This window comes from Mercurialis annua, linkage group LG5, assembly GCF_937616625.2.
Source record: "Mercurialis annua linkage group LG5, ddMerAnnu1.2, whole genome shotgun sequence".
NCBI lineage: Eukaryota > Viridiplantae > Streptophyta > Magnoliopsida > Malpighiales > Euphorbiaceae > Mercurialis > Mercurialis annua.
Window position 1 is genome coordinate 20,548,511 of NC_065574.1, and position 11,780 is coordinate 20,560,290.

Here is an 11,780-nt window from a genome sequence, read left to right on the forward strand (position 1 = left end):
GTTTTTTTTTATCGAACTCCCAAAGGATGTGTGCATGTAACTTTTTTTTTATCGAATTCTCTAAAAAATAAGAAAAGCGGATATATACGGATACAGGCACCATTACGTTTTTTATCCGAGCGATAGCCGCCGGGATATGGTTTAGATTTCACCGTGGCTCTGCACACGCAGGGGCTTCAAGGTAGGTTTCGCCCTTTTTAGAAGACGAATCCGGGTGGGCTGTCCCCACGAAAGCTGAAGGACGTCCAGAGACGTTCGGATCGGACTCCGGAATACAAATCCACGTAAATGCGACGTACATATAGACCGGTAAAAAGTAAAAATAAACAAGCATCTATTTTACCAACTCCGAAGATAAATAATCATGAAGCTATTAACCCAAAGTGGAGTCATATCTCCAGGAAGTTCTGATCATACAGGGAGAGAGCCGGCCAGCTTTCCTATTTCTTTTATGTCCTTTGATAGTAAAATATTATAGCAAGCTGTGGAACTACCCGGAAAAAAATAGATCATTTTGAATTCTCTTTAAAAGTGACGTGTGTTTGAACGGAAAAGTAAAATAATTATAAATAGTTATAAACCGTTTCCGTTGCCAGAAAGTCCATGTCTTTTACTTTAACTTCATCCACTAGGCACCTCAGCCATAAAAAAAGGTAATCTGCGCGAAGAGATCCGGTCAGCTTTCTTATTTCTTTTGTGTCTCCGGATAGTAAACTTGATTAATTAACTAGTCCATAGAGTCGAATTCAGCATATCTGCCTCGTATCTATAGCTATTTTGTTGTGTTATAGACATAACTCTAATTTCCAATCTCCGATTGAACCGATTCAAACGTCCCTTGAAACTTTACTCGAAGACCTATAGCTTTATAATGATGAGAAATTAAACGTTTCTGGTGAATGTGTGATTGCATGGTGACTCTTCACAAAAAGACGTATTTTGTAAAGAAAACTCTTAACCAGTTGGATTCAAACTCTATAAAGAGGGGGTTATCTATGTTTCTTTTGTCTACTTGTTCCCATTAGATGAATTTGTTTTAATTTAAATGTACGTCGTTTTTGTTAATTTTTATATGAACTATTTCATATGAATTGTTCAACCCTCGTATCTATGCTTATCTATTATATATCTTTGGGGAGTGTATCCACTCTCTCTATAGATGAGAGTGGTTTTGAAAAAAATCACATGTAAGAAATAGTTTTTTAAAATAATACTGTTTAACGAGATATACTGTTTAACTCGTGGAGAGTGTATCCACCATCGAAATGATGAAAGTGGGTTTGAAATATGCCATAATGTCACGTGTACCTATTTATAATTATTGTTTGCTTTAACCGGTTATACAAGTAGCTAATTGTTTTTGTCTTATTCGACCGTCAAAATACTTGGCTCTCCTTGCGCTGGACCGGTCCAGCGCTGGACTGAAGTCCGACCCATAAAAAATACTTGCTATTTGATTGACTTGAAAACTTTTCAAGGGTGTGTGGTTACCTCAAAATTAAGGAGGGAAGGAGGATGAAAATATATTAGGTTTGTTATAAATTTAATAATAATATAGATAATATTTATAGACTAAATTAATTAATAATTACTGAACACTTAATAATACAATAAGAGAGTAAATATTTGGGAGAATTTTTACTTTTTTGATGAGTATTTTCAATTGTGAAATTTAGATGGATGGAAATCTATTTATAGGCAATTTCACCGACCATATAATTAATGCATTTACATGCATGTAAAAAACGGAGATTTGAAATTTTTCACCTAATTGGATAGGTAATTTTGTCATACACCATATTCATATTATATTCATAACACTCTCCCTTGGATGACAAAATGTTTATTTTAAATTACACTATGTCGTACTGCCTCATTAAAAACCTCACTAAAGAAAAATGAACAAAGGGTCAACGCGCCCCCTAAACTTGTGTCATGGGGTCATCTAACCAAATTTATACTTTTTTGAGCAACTAACCCCAAAACTCTTCAATTTTGGGTCAAATAACCCATAATTATATTTTTAAAATGTGTAAAATATAAATCGGAGATGAGAGATGTAAAAAATTAATTAGCTATTTCCCTAATTGTTATGAGATAATTATTCGAAATCTATTTTTAAAATAAAAATTTAAATTGTGGGGTTATTTGACCCAAAAATGAAGAGTTTTGGGGTTAGTTGCTAAAAAAAGTATAAATTGAGTTAGATGACCCCGTGTTACAAGTTAAAGGGGCGCGTTGACCCTTTGTTCAAAGAAAAACCCAATTGGGATAAAAATTTTAGTTAGGGAAAAAGAGTGCAGTGCATAATTTCTCCTCCTCATTGCAACATAGAGCATCCTTCATGTATTTCGCAGATGGCGCATTCCAATATTATGAACATGTTTTCTAAATATTGTTGTAGTAAGTGCCTTCGTGAAGAGATCAGATGAATTATTATTTGATTGAACATATTGGATGTCAATTTCTTGATTCTTTATGAGTTCTTGAGTGTATGAAAAGAATTTTGGAGGTATATGTTTGGTTCTGTCACTCTTGACGTATCCTTCCTTGATTTGTGCTATACATGCAACATTATCTTCATATAAGATAGTTGGACTTTTACGGACTGGAAGACCACAAGATTTTTGAATGTGTTGTGTTATTGATCTGAGCCACACACATTCCCTACCTGCTTCATGTAATGCAATAAGTTCAGCATGATTTAAGGAAGTTGCTACAATTGTTTGTTTCTGTGACTGCCAAGAAATTGCAGTACCTCCACTTGTAAATACATATCCAGTTTGAGACCTAACCTTATGAGGATCAGACAAATAACCTGTATCTGCATAACCAATCAGTTCTAGATTTGAATCGTTTGAATAAAATAAACCAAGATCAGTGCTTTGACGAATATAAAGGAATATATGTTTGATTCCATTCCAATGTCTCTTCGTGGGAGATAAACTGAATCTTGCTAATAAATTGACCGAAAAGGATATGTCAGGACGAGTGCAATTAGCGAGATACATAAGTGCTCCAATTGCACTGAGATATGGTACTTCAGGACCAAGAATATCTTCATTTTCTCCACATGGACGAAATGGATCAGTTTCAACATTCAGTGATCGATTAACCATAAGAGTACTTAAAGTATTTGCTTTATCCATACCAAAACATTTTAAGATATTTTCTAAATAATTTGACTGATACATTAATATGCCATTGTGCATATGTTCAATTTGTAAACCAAGACAATATTTGGTTTTCCCAAGATCTTTCATTTCAAATTCTTCCTTTAAGTACACACTTGTTTCATTGATCTCACTGTCTGTTCCAATAATATTTAAATCGTCAATATAGACATCTATAATCACAAATCCAGATGTTGTTTTCTTAATAAAAACATATGGGCAAATAAGGTTATTCACATAGCCTTTATTTATCAAATAATCGCTTAAACGATTATACCACATGCGCCCTGATTGTTTTAACCCATACAAAGATCTTTGTAATTTGATAGAATACATTTCTTTGGGTTTTCTATTTAATGCTTTAGGCATTTTCAATCCTTCAGGGACCTTAATATAAATATCGCTATCTAGCGATCCATACAAGTATGCTGTTACAACATCCATGAAATGCATTTTTAATTTCTCAGAAACTGCAAGACTGATCAAATATCGAAATGTAATTGCATCCATGACAGGAGAATAAGTTTCATCATAATCAATTCCAGGTCTTTGAAAAAAGCCTTGAGCAACAAGTCTAGCTTTATATCTTGTGATTTTATTTTTCTCATTTCGTTTTCGTATAAAGACCCATTTGTAACCTACTGGATTCACATCTTTAGGTGTGAGGACAACAGGTCCAAACACACTTCTCTTGTTAAGTGAATCTAATTCAGCTTGCATAGCGTCTTTCCATTTATCCCAATCATGCCTATTTTGACATTCAATGACCGATCTCGGTTCGGGATCCTCATTTTCATTTATGATATCACATGCAACAGTATACAAGAAAATTTCATCAATATTTTCCATTGTGTCTTGATTCCACAGAATCTTTGTTTTATAGTAATTAATTGAGATTTCTTCGTTATTCTTATGTGTGTCCTCTTCTGGGGAACTGCCTTGATTAATTACATTCATATCCTCTTCTGGGGCATTGCCTTGGTTAACCTCATTTATTTCTTCTTCTGTAGTATTTTTTTTATCTTGTGTTTCTTCAAAAACACCTTTCTCTTTGCTAACATGATCGAGATTTTCTGCTCCTTTTCTTTTCCGAGGATTTTTATATTTTGAGCCGATTGGTCTTCCACGCTTCTGGCGTGTCTTTGATTCATGAGCGACTTTATTTTCAGAATTCTCTTTTGGAATTTCAACTCTAGCAGGAGCATTAACTGCTGGTATATATGATTTAGTCATTCTTTTTATATCTGTAAATGCATTAGGTAATTGATTTGCAATAGCTTGTAAATGTAGAATATTTTGAACTTCTATTTCACATTGTTTTGTGCAAGGATCAACATGCAATAATGAAGGTTCACACCATGCAATATTTTTATCTGATTGTTTATTTTCTCCCCCTAATGGTGGGAACTCTTCTTCATGAAAATGACAATTAGCGAAACGTGCTGTAAAAACATCACCTGTTAAAGGTTCATGATACCTGATTATGGATCCAGACACATAACCAACGTATATTTCCAATCTTCTTTGAGGACCCATTTTGTGCGTTGTGGTGGTGCAATTGACACGTATACAGCACAACCAAAAACCCTAAGATGGGCAATGTATGGTTCTTGACCAAATGCTAATTGTAATGGGGAGTATTTATGATATGCACTAGGTCTAACACGAATTAATGATGCATCATGTAATATAGCATGTCCCCATATAGAGATAGGTAGCTTAGTTCTCATCATTAATGGTCTAGCAATAAGCTGAAGGCACTTAATTAGAGATTCAGCTAAACCATTTTGTGTATGTACGTGTGCAACAAGATGCTCAACTGTGATTCCAACAGACATGCAATAATCATTGAATGTTTGAGATGTGAATTCACCAGCATTATCAAGTCTTACCCTTTTAATTGTGTAATCAGGGAATTGAACACGCAATTTAATAATTTGGGCAAGAAATCTTGCAAATGCAACATTGCGAGTTGATAATAAACAAACATGTGACCATCTGCTGGATGCGTCAATTAGTACCATAAAATATCTGAATGGTCCACATGGTGGATGAATCGGCCCACATATATCACCTTGAATTCTTTCGAGAAATAAAGGTGATTCATTTTCAATTTTAGCCGGTGAAGGTCTCACAATCAATTTTCCAATAGAACAAGCTGTACATGGTATATTACTTATTGGGGAATTTTCTCACCTTTCAGTGGATGTCCTTGTGCACTGTCAATTATTCTCCGCATCATTATTGATCCTGGATGATCCAATCTTTCATGCCATAATTTTAGTATTGAAGCATCGCAATACTTTTTCTTTTCCGTCATTTGTGACCCAACCACATATGTATAATACAAAACAGAAGAAAATGTGGGTAATTTTTCAATCACATGTTTCTTACCAGAAACATTAGTTGTAATATGAAGATATTCTATATTATCATAATTTTCTGTCTCAATATGAAATTTATTCAGACAAATATCATTAAAACTTAACACGTTTCTTTGAGACTTGGGGGAAAATAATGCTTCATTAATAGTAAGTATAGTTCCCCCTTATAATAGAATAGTAGCTCTTCCGGAGCCTTCAATTAATTTTACCTTACCAAGATATTGTACTGACATTTGTCTGACATCTTTTAAGATTTGAAAAATATTTTTGGTGTCTGAGTATAGTGTGGGTTGTCGCACTATCCATAAGACATATGTCTTCATTACTGAACTTGGACGAAACAACATGTTGAGAATTATCCATATGCTTCTTTATTCAAACAAAGAAAAATTCATTATAAGAAATTATAGAATAACACAACAATACATAAGTAAACATTACAATACATGATGGATTAGTTTTCATTATTACTGTTTTCAAGAAAATCAGAAACATCTAAATGTGTTATGTCTATAGAGTCATTATGCATCAGACTGTGGTCAAAATCATCATTAGAAACAAAATTTGTTTCTATATTCTTTCCATTTTCCTTGAGGGAAGCTTGGTAAAGCTCAACAAGATGTTTTAGCATACGACAGGTACGTGAACAGTGCCCAGTCATGCCACATCGATAATATTTACTATCGATATTTTTCACTTGATGTTTGTATTGTCCACTGTTCTTGTTTTCTTGTTTCTCCTCCTTCTTATCCCACTTCTTGTGGTGATTCTTATGCTTAAATGAGTTATTATAACCAACATGGTTATAATTATTTCCACCTCGACCATAACCATGACCATGACCACAAGGAGATCTATATACGCCCGCATTTACTTCAGGAAATGGAGCAGAACTAGTGGGTCGTGCCGCATGATTTTTCATTAACAACTCGTTATTCTGCTCAGCCACTAGAAGACAAAAAATTAGCTCTGAATATTTCTTAAAGCCTTTCTCACGATACTGCTGCTGGAGTACCACATTAGATGTATGAAAAGTGGAGAATGTTTTTTTCTAATAAATCTTCATCAGTAATTGTTTCTCCACACAGGTTTAGCTTTGAGCTAATTCAGAATATTGTAAAATTGTATTCTCTAACACTTTTAAAATCCTGCAATCTTAAATGCATTCAGTCATAACGAGCTTTTGGAAGAATTACAGTCTTCTGGTGGTCGAAGCGTTCTGTTAAACTTTTCCAGAGAACAAGTGGATTATCTTCACTGAGATATTCATTTTTCAATCCTTCATCAAGATGATGACGAAAGAAGATCATTACTTTTGCACGATCTTGATTAGAGGCATTATTTTCCTCTTTAATAGTGTCCTCATGACCAGAGGCTTGCAGATGTATTTTGGCATTTAGAATCCATCACAGATAAATTTTTCCAAATACATCAAGTGCCGTAAATTCAAGTTTTGTAAGGTTTGACATGATTAAACTATCACATGAAAAATAAATATAATTATGACTAACATTTATTTATACAACAAAAGCATAGAAACATCAAGTGCCGTTAATTCAATCATTTATTTTCAAGATTAAACACAAAAATACAACCATCATATTTTTTATTTATAAATATGCATAATCAATAATTATTGCAGCATCTAATAAAGGTAGAACAATAAATATATAAATACCTAAATATAAATAAAATTCTTTACCTAAATATAAATAAAATTCTTTTCACGGAAGATTAAATATACCAATGAGTAATAAAATAACTAACATAATAATAAAAATTAAAAATAGCTTCATTTTTGAATTTTTGAAGATTAAGAGATGAAAAGTTGTGTAGTGAAAATAAATAGTAAAGTGAGTTTATATAGAGAGAAATATAGCCGTTTTATTACCGTTATATAGCCGAATGTTACTGTTATGTAGCCGTTAGATTATTTTATATTTTGTTAAAATTATTTAGATGAAGACAACAATGAATTAAATTAATTATGATATAAAGATATTTATATTTGTACTAATAGTGTCAAAAATCGTTTATAGCAAGGGGATTACCACTCAAGCATCAACGATTAAAATTAAATTATCAAAGAGTTATTTAGTTTCATTTATGATTCAGTTTTGCAATTTTACTGTGATTTTTTTTGTAAATTGATTTAGTTTCTTTTTTGATATGTTAATGTTTATGTGATTGTTACTTTTATTGAAATATTTTGTTTAGTTTTGTGATGATTCATTGTGTTTGAATTAGTAAATTCAGGTTTTTGTTGATTATTTGTTGATATGGGGCGTAAATTTGTTCACCATAGACCGTAAATTGATTCTGAAACTTCGAATCATGATCATGACGGCGAAGTAGCGGAATTTAGGCATGCCGAGGATGTTTCTTCTGTTGAAACGGCTCAACCAGTGGAGTCGTCGAAAGTAACGGAATCCGCTGAAATTAGGGAAGAGGATGCATCGATTGGAATTGCTATTGTTGAAGAAAAGGACATTGTAGAGCAATCTAACGTGTTGGAGATCGCCAAGGAAGCTTTGAGCATGCTTCCAAGATTACCGAAACCTACGTTGACGAAGTCAATGATAATCGAAAGTAGGCTTAAACTTGCTGTTGTTGCTGCTGTTAAAAATAGTGAAGATCTGAAAGCCGCTGCAACTGATTTACAAGATAAAGATGAAAATGTATTGAAGCCGGCTGTTCGATCTTCAAAGCGTACAAAGACTTCTGAAGACTCTTTTATTGCTGCTGAACTGGCTAAATTGAAGGCATCGTACATTGTCAAGAAACCAGCGAAGTGTGTTTCATTTGAAACAAGCAAAGAAGACAGCTGTGTCAAAGAAGCTGTTGTTCCGGAGAAAAATGTAACAAAGAAGTCTACGGGTGGTGCAAAAAGAAAAGTGTCATTTCAATCGATTAATGACGACAGCGTGGCTGATAAAACTGTTGAGGTATTAATCTATGTTTATTTTTTCTATTGTTGTTGTTTGTTTTTGGTTGAATATAATTTTGCCTTATTGTGTTTTTGTAATTGTGTATGAACTGTCTTTTTTAGAAATCACCAATAAAAAGAAAATTATTAATAGTGCCGTTGGTACGAAAAGAAAAGCTTCTGTTGAAACTTCTAAACATGAAGAAGTTCTGGAGGAAAAATCGATGAAGGTATTATTCATTTAATTGTATTTTGTATAGTTATTTTTAAAAATTTGTAGTGATTGTTTTCTGTTCATTTGTTTTATGTTTTTTAATATTTGCATTTTACTGTTGACATGTTGTTGATATAATGTTGACATATTGTTGATATATTCAGGCATATAAGACTAGGGCAACTTCTGGTTTTAGAAAGAAAAAAACTTCTACTGAAACCTTTGAATTTGAAAAGATGGTGGATGATGTATCCATCAAGGTATTGCATTTTTTGTGTTTTTTATATGTTATTTTAACTTCACTTATTTAACTTATAATTTTAAATTTTATTTTTAATATATATTTTGACCTGGTGTTTTTATTATGTTGACATGTGTTGATTTGATTTGAAACTTAAACTCATTAACTTCATTCCATTGTTGTTTTTATGCTGATTTTGTATTGACATGTTGTTGGATTTATGTTGATATATTGTTGATGTGTTGTTGATATTTGTGTTGATGTTGTGTTGACTTGAACAGGCACCTAAGACCAGGTCAACCTCTGGTTTTTCAAAGAAAAAATCTTATACTGAAACCACTGAATCTGAAAAGGTGTTGGATGATGGTTCTATCAAGGTATTACATTTTTGTGTTTTTTGAAATGTTATTTTAACTTTATTTCTCTAAGTTATAATTTTAAATTTTATTTTAAGTATATGTTTAGACTTGCTCTTTATACTATGCTCACTGATGTTTATCTTGTTTGAAACTTGTACTTATTAAGTTTAAGCCATTACTGTTTTTTTGCTGACTTTGTGTTGACATGGTGTTGATATCATGTTTATGTGCTGTTGATATCCATGTTAATGTAGTCTATTTTTTAATATTTAGGCTTTACTGATTGAATTTATGTTTTAACAAATTTTGTCTAATTTCATTTTTTTTTGCAATGGATTTGGTCTCCTCGTTGGAAACTTGGAGACATTCCTACCACAAGGATTGACCATTGTCTGAAGCATAATGTTGCTGATCAATTGAGAAGCCATTTGTCGGAAGGACAGCTGTAATTGTTCAAGCAAACATGTTTTGGATTTGTTCTGGACATGTCCCCATGTTTGTTTCAAGGACAGGTTATACAATCGCTGTTAGCGATGCAACTTATTCATCCAGAACAGAATGAGATGTGGTTTGGTGTTAGTGAGTATAAAGTAAGATTCGGCATTGAAAAGTTTGCAGTTTTAACCAGAGTGAATTGTACCGGTGAAATTCAGAAGGTTGGTTTTGAAGATTCAGGGAATTCTTTTGTTGATAAGTACTTTTTTGGTATGTCGACGGTTAATAGGCAGTCTGTGATAGAGTGTCTACTGTTGAAGAGATGGCAGTGTGATGAAGATGCTGTCAAAATAGCTTTTTGTATGTATTAGAGATTTATTTTCTGTCTGCGCTTGATTCTAATCATGTTGAGGGTCATCATTTGGACGTAATAGCTTTCGAGGACTATAACTGTTACCCGTGGGGTAAAGAAATCTTATTTATACCCTTAAGTGTTTGAAGAGTAAGGACCTTTTGAAGAAGACCAAAAAAGAAGGGTATTGCAGATTGCTTACTTTTCCTATTATTTTACAGTATTTATATTACGAGTGTTTCCCGGCTGTTGACGGTAATATATGCATGCTTGTGGGTAACAAAGTGCCAAGATGCTTGAATTGGACTTCAAGCAAAACTCCTACCGTGATCGATTTGGAAAGCGATTTTTATAATCTTGGATCAAAGGTAGTTTTTGTTTACAGCATTTGTATTTTGATTGTTTTTTGTTTTTTGTTTTTTTTATATTTGTTGATTTTCTTTTATGTTCTTAAATGTAGCTTAAGTTTGAAAGAATTGTCCCTTCTGCGGTGAGAAAATGATTTTAATGTTGAATGGCTTTTTTGGCTCTGAAAAGAAGAAGGGCAGTATCCGGAAAGCTCATACCGCTGATGATGACGATTTTGCTTCTATTAATGATGCGAATGACCCTTCTTTGGCTTCTGCATCAACACAAAATCAACAGCATATCAACAGTCTGTCAAAGAGGGTTGGGAATCTTGAAAAGCAGCTGAAAAGTGTTATTCTTTATCAGTTTGAGATCAAGAAGGATCTAAAATCCTATCATGATGATATTGATAACGGTATGATTGAAATACAAGCTGTTTTGAAGGATTTGGTCACCGAAATGGACCGTTATATTGAAATGTCAGAAATTATTAAGGTACAGTTTTTAACTTTCTTTATTTTGTTTATATACATTCCTTTATTTTTGAAATTGTTGTGTTGATAGATGTTTTGAGTTTTTAGCGTGTTGACGATAAGGAAGATCAAGGTGATCGTGGTCATAAAAGTGATTATTTGTCGGAAAGCGATGAGGATAATCAGACTAAAGATAATGAGCTTAATAAGGCTGAAGATCTTTCTGCTGTGGATAATGCTCATGAGAAAGAAGAATATAAATCTGTGGAAGGTGGTGAAAGAGAGGTTGAACAAGCTACAAACGATTTTTCCGGGGTTGATGTTGATAAAACTTTGGACATGAATGAGGAATTTGTGATTTTTCATTGAATTTAAAGTGTATTATATTATTGTTCTTAATTGTTTTTACTTGTTTACAAAATTGAAGGGACAAGACGATTTTTTAACTAATTCCCAGTTAACTCAATTGGACGAACAAGTTGTGTCTATTTGTAGGAGCTGTGAGCTTGCTTCCTCGGGTCAAGGACTTGGTCAATCTGGTAAATATTTATGTATTTTAATCAATATGATATCATAGTTTGTGTTTGTTTGTTTGTTTGTTGATGTTGATTTTGTTTCTTTATTTATTGTAGACCAGATTGTATTGCCTTATAATGAAACTCCTTGTCCCTTGCTTGATCTTGAGTAAACTTAACTTGATGCATTTAGAGACATGAAAACTTTTAACTGGATTGAGTAAGGATGGAATAGAAAAACTTGGTAATATAACTATATTATTGTTGTTTCTTATTTTATAGATTTGCATCAAAAATTGTTGACCGTTTTTATTTTTTGTATGTTTTGTAGTTCGCTTACTGGAAAATATGTTGTAATTA